The 8,388-nt window shown below is 46.4% G+C and overlaps 1 protein-coding gene across 1 annotated transcript in view; it reads right to left on the bottom strand.

Annotated features, from left to right (window-relative positions):
- The window catches only part of POLA2 (DNA polymerase alpha 2, accessory subunit), a 164,547-nt gene extending 159,492 nt beyond the window's left edge, over window positions 1-5,055 (bottom strand). Inside the window, exon 1 of the mRNA XM_077458701.1 lies at window positions 4,888-5,055. The gene's annotated coding sequence lies outside the window, so the exon portion shown is untranslated. The remainder of the gene's footprint in view (window positions 1-4,887) is intronic.
- Window positions 5,056-8,388: the final 3,333 nt, after the last annotated feature.

The following is an 8,388-nucleotide window of genomic DNA, read 5'->3' on the forward strand; positions in this document are numbered from 1 at the left end:
GAGGCCCCCCCTCTCTGTTGAAGAGTGGCCATGGCCCCCTGCACTTTTGCAATGGGGATATGCAAATAAGCATCCTTTAGGTCTAACGAGATCATGAAGGCGCCTTCTTGGAGGTGTCTTCTGGCTGTGTAAATGCTCTCCATCCGGAAATTTTTGCACAATACCGGTTTAGTTTCCTTAGGTTTATAATCGGTCGAAATTTGCCTGAGGGTTTTGGTACCACAAAAATGTGGGAATAAAACCCCCAGCCAATCTCACCTGCAGGAACATGAGCAATGACTTCTTTTTCCGCCAGAACTCTGATATTCTCCAACAGACCCCTTGCCCTTAGATCTCTGGGGAGATGAGCAAGTGTAAAGTTTGAAGGAGGGGTGGACAAGAACTCCAGTCTGTAACCTTCCTTTACCAGACTGAGAATGTAAGGACTCTGTGTGATACCCTCCCATTGGGGAAGGAACCACGAGAGCCTTCCACCAACCCTTAGGTTGGCGTCATTTGGACTCCTTGTTAAAGGACACAGACTCAGGAAACAGGATTCCCCCTTTCCCTTTGCTCCTACCAAGCCCCCACTTCTTCCTAGGCTCCCTCTTGCCTTTGAAGCAGTCTTTTGCCTGGGGGCCTCGAAAAAAGTTCTTCCCTCCATCTCGTTTGGGTTTTGCTGGGAATTTTTTCCCCTTGTCTGAAGATCGGGATAGGACTTGTTCCAAGCTTGCCCCGAAGAGCAAGGAGCCTTCAATGGCAACCCACAAAGATGTAATTAATTAGTAAAATCACCATCCCAGGTTTTTACCCAAAGCGATCTTCTAGCAGAGTTTAGAAGAGCTACTGATTTGGCAGTTCTAACCGTTTTGATCGCTACGTCTGCCAGGTAGGCTACCACCTTGCCAATAACTTCCAAGCAATCTGACACTTCCTTGGATTTATTATCGCGTGCCACATGGTCCAGTAACCTACTGACCCAGGCCTCTGTGTTCATGGCGACACAAGCGGAAGCCACTGCTGGAGCCATACCTGTAGCATTGGCCTCCCATGCTCTGCATAACAAAACTGATATCTTGTCCATCTGATCCCAGAAGTTTCCGGAATCTTAAAAAGGAGAGATCCGAACGTTTGAACACTTGTGCTAATGATGCGTCCAGACGAGGGATTTAAAATTTTTATATATATATATAAATATAAAATTTTCCCCCTCCTCTGTTTTAAAACGGACATCTACAATTCCAGGCTTTTAATTTCAAAACCTTGCGTTCTGGATCCTTCCACTCTCTTAGAATAATATCTTTAAGAGACTGGTGTACTGGAAAGGGTTTTGCCTCTGGCTTTCCTAGCCCCCTGCACAGCTTATCTTGTGCCGATACCTGCGTAGCAGGGAACTGAATACCCTCAGAGGTATAGATAGCATGGAGGAGACAGTCCATGTCCTCAGTTGGAAAGAGATGACCCCCTGGTCTAGCATCAGACTGACTAAGTCTGCATCCTCTCCCTCTTCATAAGAGGATTGGCCTGAGGCCTCCACCTCTTCCTCATCCGAATAGTGGTTCAGTCCCTGAGACCCCTCAGTAAACCCTCAGTAAAGCCTGTGAAGGCCCCATCCTGCAACTGCGAACTTTCCCTAATGGAGGAGACCCTATCCCTGGGTTTATCTCGCAATTCAACTGAAGCTTTAAATGACTGAAGGGTCGCTAGAATCTCCGCCTGGAGTGCCCGACATTTCTTCATAGTCTGTGCAGACTCTTTCCCTGCTAGCCTATAAATGCTTCTGAAGAAAAAGGGCTTAGCGTGATCTGGTGGGAGTTTATCATTACAATTACCACAACGTTTAGATTTAGTTGTGGCTTTTTTAGACCTAGTGGCTGACCCCTGAGCAGGACCATCTCTGAAAAACACAAGGGAAAAACTGTGTGTCAGCCCTCTACCTATCGGGTATTCTGGGGGGGGGGGAGAACAACAAGGGCCACCCCAAAGTTTCTTCCCCCCCACCGGCCAAGTCACTCACCCCCTGTGGTGATCTCTGTTGTCTCAGTTTAGGTCCATCCTCCTCCATTCCTTTCTGCTGATCGGCCACCCTGGCAAGATCGCTTCTTGAATGCTTCAGGGGGACGCTGGACCGTGGACCTCCACTCTGTACCGGCTTTTATGCTTGTCCTCAGCCTCTGCCACGCCGTCATCTTGCTAAGCCTGAAGCCGGCGGAAAGTACATCCCACCAGCGCGCCATCCACTTCCGGACATGCGCATTTTGGCCCGAAGGACGCCGCACACACCGCGGCATGCCTGGCTCCCTACCATCAGAGGCTGCATCTGCAGGGGCAAACAGAGGACCATCAAGGACAATGCCAGTGGCCTCTCCTGACTATCTGCCACAGTCAGGTAGGAGGGGAGAGCAGGATACCAGGTCCCTGAGGCTGTGGGGACTCTCACCGTGCCCACTGCCATCAGCATCTCAGAGAGGGAAGAGGAAATCCAGGTATTTAACCTCTAATTGCCCTGCCTGAGAAAAAGATATGTAATATGGGCATGATCCCCCATGGAATGAGCAAGGCTCAGTCAGATACTACAGCCCCCACTGACTCCTTGAATCTGAAAATTCCAGGGGGGAGACCTCAGTCCCAGACCTTAGCCTTTCAAGCAAAGAAAACAAAAAAGAAAGGTTTTGCTGTCATCCTGTGGGAAGCACAATCAATAACTGAGGGACAGAGCGAAGGGAGTGGCCTTTTAAACCTTGTTGTTGATTGTGTTTCCTGTCAGATGGGACTCTTCATCTCAGGTGTGCCGTCCTGAAAGATGACTGGAGAAAATATAATGTTCTTCAGTAAGGAACTTACATTCTACATATGTATGCTGTAAATTGCCTCCAGTATTGCTCCCGTGTCTTCTTGCTGGAGGCTGCCATATTGCTGAAGTCCAGAGCCCCTGAGCAGCAGTAAATCATAAAGCAGAACTAAACCCATCGATTTAACAGTTACATTTCTCGAATGCTGGGATTGCCAAATTTGCTTGTGTCCTCAACCAACCTGTTAAATCATCAAATTGCTGGTGTCATAGCTGATCACGTGCATGACTATGGCATTTGCAGATCAAACAGAAGCAGCTTCATTGGCATTCTGCTTTAAGGCTGTCAGCACATTGGCCTCTACAAACTCAGCAGAGCCTAAAAATGGAGAGTAACTGAGCATGTGCAGAGTGAAACAGTGTATTATTGGATGTTAAACAGTACAGACACTTATTTTTAAAGAAGTAAACCCTGATGGGTTTTACTTCCTCTTTTTTTCCTCTGCAAAGTTAAAAGTATAATGGGCTAGTATGCCCATTATGTTGCACTTACCTGCAAACTAAGCCTGCAAAATCCCTGTGTCAATCTTCACCCCTTTTTCTTCCAGGGCAGTGGGCTCTGGCCACGTGGGACACGACGCTCACGGCACGTGCCCTTTCTTCAGTGCCCATGTGACGATGACGTTGGCGCAAGCGTATATAGTAAATATCTCCTAAACCGTGCAGACCGAAACTGCAGTCGGCTCACATAATTTGTAATAAAAACATCTTTGCCAGTCGGAAGCTGTTCACCTCCAGCTCTCATTGGCCCTCTTGCGACTCACCCCTCCCCCTTTTTTGGTGAGAGAGAGAGAGAGAGACGCATGATGTGATAAGTCTAGGCTTATTACCAGACAAGAAACAGGAAGTGGGCTGTATAAGGGATTTACTGGCAGAAAAAAAAAGTGTTTTACTACCTAAAGTTAAAACAAGGGCAAAAGATTTAATATACGGTATGTAAAGTTTAAAAAATTAATTACTGAAGGTCCCCGACTTAACCACTTGCCGACCAGCAGCCGCCATTATACGGTGGCAGGTTGGTTCTCATGCGCAAATCGCCATACCTGTATGGCAGGTGTGCGCTCGTGGAGACTCGATCGCCTAGTACAGAGGCAGAATGGGGATCTGCCTTTGTAAACAAGTGATCGGGAACAGCAATCTCTGTGATGTCCATGACAGCCCCCCCCAGTTAGAACACGCTGAGGGAAAATAGTCAACCCCTTGAACGCCCCTTACTGTTAACCCCTTCCCTGAAAGTGTCATTTTTACATCGATCACTGCATTTTTATAGCACTGATCAGTGTAATAATGTCACTGGTGCCCAAAAAGTGTCATTCGGGGTCAGATTTGCCCATCACAATGTCACAGTCCCACTAAAAATCGCAGTAAACTAGTTACTAGTAAAAGCAATAAAAAAATAAATAAAATGTCTCAAAATCTATCCCATAATTTTTAGACGCAATAAGATTTGTGCAAACCAATCAATATATGCCTATTTTTTTTTTTACCAAAAATATGTAGAATATATAATCAGCCTAAACTGATGAATAATTTTTTTTTTATATTTATTTTGGATATGTATTATAGCAGAAAGTAAAAAAAAAAAAAAAAAAAAAAAAACAAAGTCAGCAGCTACAAAATACTTTCAGCTTTCCAACCAGTTCCCTACTGCGCATATCGTGCTTTGCTTTCTAACTGGTCCAACGGCGGGGGGAAGAGGTCGATGTCACCGCGGATAGGTCTCCCCGAAGTAGGGGATGGGTACCGGTCAAAAACAGGTACCAGCTCCCCCCACAAAAGGTGCTAAATGTGGCACTGTGGGGGTGGGGGGTAAGCAAACAAGTGGAGTACTGCTTTAGTTTTCTGACTAAAGTTCCACTTTAACCTGGCAGTGGTTGTGGCTGACTGATGTACAATTCCCACTTCTCTATGATACTTGCAGGAGGACAGCCAGACCTCTCACAGTCAGATGTCCGCCCTCCTCAGTGCTGAGAGACCCCCATACACACACAATACATGCAGCCCCTCATACACCCAGCAGCCAGTGACACACCTCTGGATAAGGTTCACTCACTGACCTTACAAATCCTCCAACCCCAGACCGATATAGACCAGGCGATATCCTCTAGCTGCGCACATACATGACACAATACGACACTCGCCAATGTCCGCACACAGGAATAAAAGTTCCCGCGCTCTATGGGATGGCGCGCTGTGCAACTCCGACCTGTGTTCCCACAGCCAGCCAATCAGAGCGCTGGAAATAGAGCCGTACACAGTGCTCTGGAAGATGACGTACGGCAACAGTCACGTGACGCGAGCCTGTCCGCGAGGAATAGCAGAGGCAGAAGGTGGTGGAGCGTGTACAGATATGAATGAGTGGTAGCGGTCCCCACACGGGGAGATAGTATAGGGGTGTGTGACTGGCCTCTGTATAGGAAGGGAGGGATGGCGGACTGCTGTGCCTCAGGTAGGTTGGGTCGTTTCTGGTGCAGAGAGCTGGATACGTCCCTGTCGAAGAGCACAGAACTTCATACAATACTATGTGCGCAGTGCTATGTAACTCCTGGGTGACAAGCATTCAAATACACACTGTGCACTTTCCACAAGGGACAGCAGCTCACCAGAAGGCTCATTACACTGAGGGCCAATTCATGCTATAACTTATAACAGGGACACACGTGTCCTTTTTACACAGCAACGTAGCCTAGCGCTGTATTAAAATGCAGACATGCTATGTTTTATGGCAGCACACACTGAATTACACTGCAATGTTAGGCAGCGTAGCACGCCGCCCAACAATCCAGTGAATGAAGTGTACATTTTGTTCGCTTCAAATAAAGCTAGTGACATAGCGGAGCAGTGTGTTGTGATTAATTGTGCATCACACTGCCTCATATCGCAGTAGCCTGTTGTGTTGAATAGTGCCCCAGATGCACCGTACAGGACAGCACAGCAGCTGATTTGCCAGTCAGCTGGGCTGCTGTAACCAGGGCGCATGCACACATTGTAGGGGGCGTCTCTTGATTAGAGATACCATTTCTCAGGCACAACTTAAATCTATACAAACAGAGGGGGAGACCATAGTTCTCAGATTGCATCGCCGCTGCTGGAGGGCGGCCTGTGGGTGCGTTGAAGATCTGGTTTTGTCTGTTGCAACCCAACCTTTCACATAGGCAAAACCGCCGGTTCAACACACCAAACCCACCCTGCAATACAGACAAAACCGGCCATCAGACCACTTTAAAGCCGCCCCGCAACAACGAAGCACAATGTGAGAACTACGGTCTCCCCGGCCCACCCCCCGCTGTTTGTATAGGTTTCAATTGTGGCCGTGAAATGGTATCTCCCAATCGAGAGATGCCTCCTACGAGGTGTGCTTGCTCCCTGGTCACGTCACTCCAGCTTGGTACATCAGTTGAAGTGTGGCTCCGTTCTGCACTATTCGACGGGGGACACTTCTCGAGATGCTCTGCGATTTCAGTATGAATTCGGCTAAGCTGTGGTGCATAGAAAACAATGAAATGTAATTTTAACAGCTCAATAAAGTTAGGAAAAAAATAATAAAGAGGAAAAAAACAAAAGGACCCCATGAAACACACATCACTTTAAGGATTGGTCCATGAATCGCACAGGAATGAACTGTGCATTATTGTGCAATTTACATGCAATCCAGATGCAGTGCGATTTGATTGTTCTAAAATCGTGTTTAAACTGCACCAAAAGTAGTGCATGCAGTACTTGGAAAATGCACATCAACTGATTTGCATGGTACTACTGTACCATTCGATCCAGTGCAACAAGTGATTGGGGTGTTAAGTTAACATTCACACCCGCTGCAAATCAGAAGTGCAGTGTGTTTTGAATGCCGTGCAGGAAACGCACACAGACCTGGGTTTCCCACACCGCATTCTGCACCTTACAGCTGTCTGTACAGTAAAATCCGGAGTGTTAACATGTGCATCAGCATAAACCGGCTCTTTAAGTGGTTGTAAAGCAGTGTTACCAACCGTCAGTATTTTAACTGACAGCCAGTAAAAAATGGGCACTTTTCTCATGCCAGTGACAGGAAAAGGTTGTCAGTAAAAATATTGCTCGTATATTGCGCATGCGTAGTTCCAGTCTGGAGCTAGCTGAGACCATCCGAGTGCCTGCTACAGTGTGTTGTGGTGCCTGAGCATGTCGTGTAAGGTCATATTGGAAGGGAGCCGAGCAGGGCAGCTGGAATCTCTTGTGCGGGTCTGCAGGACAGGAGAAGGGCAAACCAGGTGCTGGACTGGAGTGGAGAGAGACTGTCACTGTGACTCTGGAGAGAAAACTGAAATTTGAGTTTTAAACTGCAATGTAACTTTTGGAAATGCCAGTAACAACATGGCTGTGCCAGTAAATTTTGGGTGTCGTGTCAGTAAAGTCCAATCTGGTAGGTTGGCAACACTTGTAACGGCTCAAGGTTTTTTACCTTCATGCATTCTGTGCAGCAGCCCCCGCTAAGGGCTTATTCACAGTTGACTAAATTTCAAAACCTCCTGTAGTGTTTGTATAGCGTTAGTTTGGGTGTCAGACAGGTGTCAAAGTGCTTTAGTGTGGGCAATTAGACAGGCGTTTTACAAGCATTAACCACTTCAATAGCAGGCACATTGCACTCTTCCTGCCCAGGCCAAATTTCAGCTATCAGCACTGTCACTTTTTAAATATTATAAATGACAATTGCGTGGTCATGCTACACTGTACCTAAACAAAATTCTTATCTTGTTCCCACAAATAGAGCTTTCTTTTGGTGGTATTTGATCACCTCTGCATTTTTTGCTAAATAAATAAAAAAAAAAGACATGGCTTTTCCTGTTTACACTGTGATCAGCCATTATTGGACACGGCTGATCACATGGTAAAGAGTCTCTGTCAGAGGCTCTTTACCGAGATCTGTGTTGTGGTGTGTCATACTGACACGCCGCGCGCCCCCCTAGGGGCGCACACCAGCTTATTATCCTGAAAAACTTCATACATCCAGTCGGGATAACTGAACCACCTCATGGCCGTCATTTTCCTATAGGTTGGGCGAGAAGTGGTCAGTTAAGAGTTAAAAATGCTCCCCAAATGGCATATGGGCAGTTTTGAAGCATTTGAGCGCTAAGGTGCGTTAAAACTGCCCCACAAACGCTTATTCCATTACAGTAAGGCTATTTTCACACTGAAGCGTTTGCAGGCATTTTAGTGCTAAAAATAGTCTCTCTTGTCACTACAGTGTTGCAGCCCGAGTGCTTTCACACGGATTTGATGATTTTTTTTTCTACATGATCTTTTGAGTTCACACATATATATATTTTTTTTTTCAGGGATTGCGTCATGCAGCACTAAGCGCTTCCCGTTTTTTATTTTTGAGGTGTTGAAGTCTTACTGATATATAATATAGTTCCTATGTCCTTCTCCCATTTCCCTTGATATAGATCTAGTACTAATCTCTAGATATAGTTCTGAGATAATACCTTTTGAAGGTTCCTTCCTTAATTAACCTTTGGAGATGTGGATTTTTTTGCCATACCACTGGTTGAGTTTTGAATTGGGCTTGGAGGGCATGTCTT

This window comes from Lithobates pipiens, unplaced genomic scaffold, assembly GCF_037356315.1.
Source record: "Lithobates pipiens isolate NorthernLeopardFrog02 unplaced genomic scaffold, aLitPip1_a1.2 Scaffold_10, whole genome shotgun sequence".
Classification (NCBI taxonomy): Eukaryota; Metazoa; Chordata; class Amphibia; order Anura; family Ranidae; genus Lithobates; species Lithobates pipiens.